The following is a 7,615-nucleotide window of genomic DNA, read 5'->3' as shown; positions in this document are numbered from 1 at the left end:
CAGCTTTCGGGCGCAAAATGTATAAAAGCAGACAATGCCGCAAAACCTGGCTTCCCCTTTTCTCTCTTGTCCAGTTGTCTCATCCTGACCAATTTAAGGCCTTTCAGGCTCCAAAGCATTGCTAGCTTTTCTGCTGGCGGGCGCTCCGTGCACGAATGTTGCGAGCCGATGGACTCGCGGACTTGCGGCAGCCAGGCTCCGTTTTCAGCTGATATGCCACACAGATTTCCTGCTGCTCTTTACAGGCCACTCACCTTCACACTCGGATGCCGACTTGCCTTCTCCTCACTTCAGTTACCACATCCCTTCATCCTGCACAACGGGGAAGTGTGGCGACAGACTGAACGGCATTCTCTTTGGATGTAGGTATACCTTCACGGCGTCTCTTTTCGTTCTCCTGACTCCACGACCAACACGCTCGGGTGGAGCTCAGGGAGACTAGACATTGCCCCCTGTTGGATACCGCCAGTACTTGCTGCTTGCACGGATTGTCCTTTGTTCGGCAAAGGTGGAGATTTCTTCGACTCTCTCCGTTGGGTGTCACTGGCCTTCACAGCGTCTCCATTTCATCTGGTGACGACAGGTGACGGCTTGCCAGACGATGTCTTCCTGTTGTGTTTTACTGGTTCTGCATGCTCAGACTCCACCGTGCTCGGCCAAGCTGGATGTCTCTTGACCAACAGTGAGCGTAGACTAAAAGTTCCAAAGCACAGTCGAGCGCAGCAAGGTGCACCTGAATGTCGGTGGACGAGGAGGACAAGAGCCATTGCCGGAAAATATGGGCTATCGCTTCTCGGCCTTTTGGCTAAGATCAAGTGTAGTCTCATTTGATCGAGGGAAGCTGAGGATTTCGATGACGATCGTGGATTGGAGAACTCGGAGGGATTCAAGTCGCCAAAGAAGAAACGTTTGGAGCTTGGCTGCTATTGGTGGATCTACATGCTGGCCTAAACCTCGGGTTTAGGCCTAACGCCGATACAGTTTCACACCCAACGTACGAGCTATGGATGCAGCTGCATCCCGACCACCAGGCTGGGGCGTGCGAAACACTGTCCGAGTCACAGTGAAGAAAACGGATGGAGAGTCACCTTTGGACCGGAAACACTTCGTGAAGAAGGTGCTGCTCGAGTGCTGTGGGTTTAAAGCAACAGAGATCTTCTGCTTGCAAAACTTCCCCAAGAATGGTTTCTTTGATGTCACCTTCAAGAGCGTCACAGCGTGCATCAAATTCTTGAACGTCTTCAAGGAAAAAGGTAACCAGAGTCCCTTGTCGATCCTGACTGCGGAACCTCTGTTTACGCCACCGGCACAGCGAAATCGGGTTGTTACACTGCACACGTACAACCCCCACGTCCCTGTATCTGATGTGCTCACGTTCCTCGCCAGGTACGCTGAGCTGAAAAGTGACAGCGTGCAAGTGAAAGACACCTTCGGCATCTGGACAAGTGAGCACCAGGTCAAGGTGACCCTAAGAACGGACAGCAACGGAGCCATCCTGCATCCCCCCTCCAATTTCGCTATTGGAGTAAATCGTGGCTACCTCTACTACGTGGGACAGCCACGAGTATGCCACACCTGTGGCAAAACGGGGCATGTTGCCGCAAACTGCAGTGTGACCTTCTGCAAGAACTGCAGGCAGGAGGGACACATGACTAAGGACTGCAAGGAAGACAAGTGCTGCAACCTGTGTGGGGAGGCCGGCCATCTTTACAGGGCCTGCCCGAAACGCGGGGCGACATACGCTGAAATCATCAGCAGCGGAGTTAAAAAGGCGACCAGAGAGGAGGTGCATACACCCTCCACCGAAAAAGACACCACGGTTCAGATTGAGGAAAAGCAACAGAAGGGCCCCGAACAAAAAGAGGAGGCCCCAGCACCTCCTGACAACCCAGCCCCAGCCCCATCTGATGAGGAACACTCAATGGAAGAGGAAGAGGATGGGACAAAGAATAAAGAGCCCTGGGAAACCGTGAACAGGGACAAACGTAAGAGAAAACAAAAAAACAAACTAAAGAACCCCCCGAGGGGTAGTGGCAAAAAGCGACACCTCTCAGCCGGCGCACTTAGTGCCGACACCTCATCCGATGAGGGAAAACAGGACAAGAATCGGCCTCAGATAAAGAGGCAAAGCACCAACGTGGAACGGAAGGCACAGACCCCCCAGACCACCGACCGGGAAGGAAACAAGGTCACAGACCAACCCCCGATAGCAACGAGCAGCAACAACCCAGGTGAAGACCGGCCTGCAACCCCAACACCTACTGACTGCCACGACGAACCCCAGGGCTACACCACCCCCCCAATGCATCTGCATCAAAATCACGGGGCCAGTACGGACCAGAACAGCTTTCTCAGCCCTGCAACTGTGCTAAAGTTTGCGAGCACCACCGGCATGCTGGGGAACATCGAACAGCTGGAACAGCCAACTGTATAGACTCTGGACTCTTGAGACTGGTAAATCCATCTTTTTTTATAATGGGTTTAAAAATTGCATCCATAAATGTGCGAAGCATCAAAGATACTTCGCGGTGTGTAGCCACACTCAACTATTTGGCAAATGTAAAAGCTGACCTACTGTTCCTGCAGGAGTGCGGAATTCCGCACCTCAGCAACTACAGGCGCTGGTCGAGCTGGTGGTCCCACGGGCCATCCATCTGGTCAGGAGGAAACGACTGCCGCTCCTCCGGCCTGGGTATTCTGCTGCGGGGAGGCAACTTCACCATCTCCGACGTTAAGGAGGTGGTGGGCGGGCGCCTCCTCGTAGCAGACGTGAAATACAAAAACACCCCTCTCAGACTTATTAATGTGTACGCCCCGGCCGTAAAAAGTGAGCGGCTGGCAGTTCTTCAGCAACTCCCACTGCTGTTGGCCACCTCCAAGCCGGTCATCCTGGGTGGTGACTTCAACTGCATCATCGATGCGGCTGGACGATCCAGCAAAGCCGACAGCAAACTAGACGCTACGTCCAGACTCCTGATGGAAACGGTAAAAGACGCCAAGCTGCTCGACGTCTGCAGCAACCCTGCAGACGGCGCGCAGCGTAGATACACATGGTCACGACCAGACGGGTCCGTCCGCTCCAGGATAGACTTCTTTTTTGTGTCCCGAGCTTTCACGGTCAGGTCCACCGACGTAACGCCGGTGTTCTTCTCTGACCACTGCCTCCTACTGGCCGACTGCCACCTGCAGGAAGACCAGGGGTTAGGCAGGGGGACGTGGAAGCTAAATGTAAAACTGCTGACCCCTGAGAACATCGAGGAACTCAGGAGGGATTACAAAGGTTGGAGAACCGTGAAACCCCTCTTTGAGGCCCCACATCTCTGGTGGGAAGCAATCAAGGGGAATATCAAGAGGTTTTTCATCCTCAAGGGCGTTCAAAAGGTGAGAGAGAGACGAGGGGTCATGTCCAGGCTCCAGAAAAGTATGCAGAATTTGCTCCAGCTGCAGTCGATGGGGGTGGATGTCAAGGAGGATCTCCAAGAGTTGAAGAGCCAGCAAGCCTCGCTCTACACCTCGGAGGCCTCCAAGGTTATCTTCCGTTCCAGAGTCCGCTCCGTGGAGCAGGACGAAAAGTGCTCACGCTTCTTCTTCCAAAAGGTGCACAGAGACACCTCTGTGATCAGCAGCCTGAAGGAAGAAGATGGCTCTGAAAAGTCATCGCAGTCTGACATCCTGAGGATCAGCCAATCCTTTTATGCCGGACTGTATGACCTGAAGCCAACAGATAGCACTGTTTCCCAGACCTTCCTGTCGACTATCACGGAGGTCATAGGCGACAGCGAGCTGGAAAACCTGGACAAACCACTAACTCTGGACGAGCTGACAAAGGCCGCCAAGTCCTTCGAGACGAGTAAAACTCCCGGAAGCGACGGCTTACCGGTTGAGTTGTATTCGGCTCTGTGGGACTGGATGGGCCCAGACCTGCTGGAAGTGTACGAGAGTATGCTTCTGGAAGGCAGCATGTCAGAGTCCATGAGGAAAGGCATCATCACCCTCATCTACAAGCAGAAGGGGGAAAGGGAAGAAATTCGAAATTGGCGACCCATTTCACTGTTGAATGTGGACTACAAAATTCTAGCAAAGGTCATCGCCAATCGGGTCAGGTCTGCTCTGGAGTCGGTGATCCACCCTGACCAGACCTGTGCTGTACCCGGCAGGAAGATCTCTGATAGCCTCGCGCTACTCAGGGATACGATCGCCTACGTGCAGGACAGGGGGGTGGACACTTGCCTCATCAGCCTTGACCAGGAGAAGGCTTTTGACAGAATATCGCACACCTACATGATGGATGTGCTCTCCAAAATGGGGTTTGGGGAGGGAATTCGCAATTGGATCAAACTGCTCTACACAAACATCTATAGCGCAGTCTCAATCAATGGGTGGGAATCAGAAAAGTTCCAGATCAGATCTGGAGTCAGGCAGGGCTGCCCTCTCTCCTCTGCCCTTTTTGTGTGCTGCATAGAACCTTTTGCCGAGTCCATCAGGAGGGATCCGGGTATAAGAGGAGTGACGATCCCAGGCAGTGGAGGCATGCAAGTCAAGGCCTCCCTGTACATGGACGACGTTGCCGTCTTCTGCTCGGATCCTGCGTCTGTACGCAGGCTCTTAACCACCTGCGACCAGTTTGAACTGGCCTCTGGAGCCAAGGTAAACCGGGGCAAGAGCGAGGCCATGTTCTTTGGGAACTGGGCCGACCGGTCCTTTGTCCCCTTCACTGTCAGGTCAGATTACCTGAAGGTGCTGGGGATATGGTTCGGAGCTGCTGGGGCGTGCACCAAAAACTGGGAGGAGCGCCTAGGAAAGGTAAGACAGAAACTGGGCTGGTGGGAGCAACGCTCCCTCTCCATTGCGGGCAAAACCCTGGTCATCAGGTGTGAGGTACTCTCGGTGCTACTGTACGTGGCGCAGGTCTGGCCCATAACCCGACCCTACGCCACAGCAGTCACCCGGGCCATCTTCAAATTTATCTGGCGATCCAAGATGGACCGTGTCCGAAGGGACACCATGTACAAACCTGTGGAGAAGGGAGGGCGGAACGTACCCAATGCCTCCCTCATCCTGTTGGCCACCTTTGTGTCCAGCTGCATCAAGCTGTGCGTGGACCCCCAGTATGCAAACACCAAGTGTCACTACATACTGAGGTTCTACCTGTCCCCGGTGTTGCGAAGGATGGGCCTGGCCTCATTGCCGCGGAACGCTCCAAGTAGTTGGACCGTACCGTACCACCTGTCCTTTGTGGAAAAGTTTTTGAAGGAAAACACCTTTGACCACAAGGCAATGAAGCAGTGGTCAGCACGTAATGTCCTCGAGGCCCTCAGGGAAAAGGAGACCGTGGAGGACGTTGGATGGTTCCCTGAGCAGACTGCCAGAGTCATCTGGCAGAACGCCTCATCACCAGAACTTTCAAACAAGCACCAAGACCTAGCTTGGCTGGTGGTGAGAAAGGCCCTCCCTGTCAGATTCTTCATGCACACCCGAAGGCTCTGCACCAATGCACGCTGCCCTCGGAGTGGCTGTGGGGGAAATGAGACGGTCACACACCTCCTTGTGGAATGTGCCTTTGCAAAGAAGGTCTGGAGAGAGATGCAGTGGTATTTGTCAAGGTTTATCCCAAACAGATCTGTGACACAGGACTCTGTGCTCTACGGACTGTTTCCAGGGACACACACCGAGACAAATATCAACTGCTGCTGGAAGGTCATCAACTCGGTAAAATACGCTCTTTGGTCTGCCCGAAACTTGCTGATCTTCCAGTGCAAAGAATTGTCCTCGACCGAGTGTTGCAGACTGGCACATTCCAAGGTCCAGGACTACGTGCTGAGGGACGCACTCAAGCTTGGGGCAGCTGCCGCCAAGGCGCAATGGGGAAAGACCACTGTGTAAAGTCTTTCCAGCAAATGTACACCGAGGGGCGGGTAACAGTGTAACCAACACTACAATGTATAAAACAAACATGCCACTGTAAATATTTAAGAAGGAATGGAAATGTAAAGAGTGATATGTGTACGACAATTTCAAAATTGAATGGAAGAAAGTCAAGGCAACATGTAACCCTGCCGGAAATGTACAGTCAAGACAATTTGAAATGTTTCTGTAACGCTCATGATAAATTTTTATGAATAAAGTATATTTTTTTGAAAAAAAAAAAATCTGTTGTTATCAGTTTAATATCTGATATGTCCTCAATCTGGGGACCGAATATTAAATTGATTTTTAGGACTCGGAGATGGTTCAGGGGCTTGCTCCTTCCGCTCCACGCATCAACCTGGTCTTGCAGTGCTTCCAGGAATGGTGCCCTCTCCCCGCTTTGGGGCGCAAAATGTATAAAAGCAGAAAATGCCGCAAAACCTGACTTCCCCTTTTCTCTCTTGTCCAGTTGTCTCATCCTGACCAATTTAAGGCCTTTCAGGCTCCAAAGCATTGCCAGTTTTTCTGCTGGCGGGAGCTTCGTGCACGAATGTTGCGAGCCGATGGACTCGCGGACTTGCGGCAGCCAGGCTCCGTTTTCAGCTGATATGCCACACAGATTTCCTGCTGCTTTTTACAGGCCACTCACCTTCACACTCGGATGCCGACTTGCCTTCTCCTCACTTCAGTTACCACATCCCTTCATCCTGCACAACGGGGAGGTGTGGCGACAGACTGAACGGCATTCTCTTTGGATGTAGGTATACCTTCACGGCGTCTCTTTTCGTTCTCCTGACTCCACGACCAACACGCTAGGGTGGAGCTCAGGGAGACTAGACATTGCCCCCTGTTGGATACCGCCAGTACTTGCTGCTTGCACGGATTGTCCTTTGTTCGGCAAAGGTGGAGATTTCTTCGACTCCCTCCGTTGGGTGTCACTGGCCTTCACAGCGTCTCCATTTCATCTGGTGACGACAGGTGACGGCTTGCCAGACGATGTCTTCCTGTTGTGTTTTACTGGTTCTGCATGCTCAGACTCCACCGTGCTCGGCCAAGCTGGATGTCTCTTGACCAACAGTGAGCGTAGCCTGAAAGTTCCAAAGCACAGTCGAGCGCAGCAATAGCGCACAACAGTCCATCAATTGTATTTAAACAGTGCCCTCGAGTCAATTAAATGCATTTCAACAGTGCCCGATTGTGAATCAAATGCATTTAAACAGTGCCCGAAGTTAAATCAAATGCATTCAAACAATGCCCTACAGTAAACCAAACGTTTTTGAACAGTGCTTTCTAGTAAATCAAATGTATTTAAATAGTGCCCTACAGTAAATGAAATGCATTTAAACAGTGACACAGTAAATCAAATGTATTTAAACAGGCGCTGCAATAAATTAAATGCGTTGAAACAGTGCCCTACCGGAAACTAAATGCATTTAAAAAGTGCCATGAAGTAAATCAAATGCATTCAAACAGTGCCCGACAGTGAGCCAAATATATTAAATCGTGATTTATAGTAAATTAATTGCATTTAAACAGTGCCTGACAGTAAATCAAAAGTATTTAAATTTGCGCCTTGGAATAAATTAAATGCGTTTACACAGTGTCCGACACGAAATCAAACGCATTGAAACAATGCCCTCCAGTAAGTCAAGTGCATTTAAACAGTGCCCGGCAGCAAACTAAAGGCATTTAAACAGTGCCCTGCAGT

At 51.5% G+C, this 7,615-nt stretch overlaps 1 pseudogene; it reads left to right on the top strand.

Moving 5' to 3' along the window:
• Positions 1-6,126: 6,126 nt before the first annotated feature.
• On the top strand, positions 6,127-6,302 carry LOC140397242 (U2 spliceosomal RNA; annotated as a pseudogene).
• The last annotated feature ends 1,313 nt before the right edge of the window (positions 6,303-7,615 follow it).

Source organism: Scyliorhinus torazame, chromosome 20 (assembly GCF_047496885.1).
Source record: "Scyliorhinus torazame isolate Kashiwa2021f chromosome 20, sScyTor2.1, whole genome shotgun sequence".
Classification (NCBI taxonomy): Eukaryota; Metazoa; Chordata; class Chondrichthyes; order Carcharhiniformes; family Scyliorhinidae; genus Scyliorhinus; species Scyliorhinus torazame.
Note: the sequence above shows the minus strand (reverse complement) of the source record. Positions and strands in the feature narration are given on the sequence as shown.